This window comes from Orycteropus afer, unplaced genomic scaffold (genome assembly GCF_000298275.1).
Source record: "Orycteropus afer afer isolate SDZICR_OR568_19922 unplaced genomic scaffold, OryAfe1.0 scaffold00449, whole genome shotgun sequence".
Classification (NCBI taxonomy): Eukaryota; Metazoa; Chordata; class Mammalia; order Tubulidentata; family Orycteropodidae; genus Orycteropus; species Orycteropus afer.
The window spans coordinates 6,475-7,305 of NW_006922036.1; positions in this window are offsets into that span (position 1 = coordinate 6,475).

An 831-nucleotide genomic window follows, 5' to 3' on the forward strand; every position below is an offset into this window, starting at 1 on the left:
TTCAATCTTCCTATCCACGGGCATGGGATGTTCTTCCATTTTTTGTAGATCCCTTATGGTTACTTGAAGTAGTTTTTTATACTTTACTTTGTACAGGTCTTTTGTGTCCTGGTAATATTTATTTTCAAGTATTTTATTTTTTTTGGTAGCTATTGAAAACCATATTGATTTCCTTATCTCTTTTTCACAATCTCTTTGATGGTGTAGACAAATCCAACTGATTTTTGGATGTTGATCTTATATCCTGTCATGATTCTAAATCTCTCAATTACTTCCAGTAGATTTTTGACTGAGTCTTTTGGGTTTCTAGTACAGGCTCATATCATCAGCAAATAGGGATAGTTTGACTTCTTCCTTACCAATTTGGATGCCTTTGATTTTCCTTTCTTGCCTTATGGCCTTAGCTAGGACTTCCAGTACAATGTTGAATAGAAGTGGTGATAGCACGCATCCTTGTCTGGTTCCTTTTCTCAAGAGGAATGGTTTCAATCTCTCTCCATTGAGGATAATGCTGGCTGTTGGTTTTGCATAGATGCCCTTTATTATGTTGAGGAATGTCCCTTCTATTCCTATTTTGCTGAGAGTTTTGATGAGGAATGGGTGTTAGATTATATCAAATGCCTTTTCTGCATCAATTGATATGATCATGTGGTTCTTCTCTTTGGTTTTTTTAATGGGTTGGATGACGTTGATTGTTTTTCTAATGTTGAACCATCCCTGCATACCTGATATGAACCTCACTTGGTCATGATGAATGATTTTCTTGATATCTTGTTGCAGTCTGTTGGCTAGGATTTTGTTGAAGATTTTTGCATCTATATTCATGAGGGA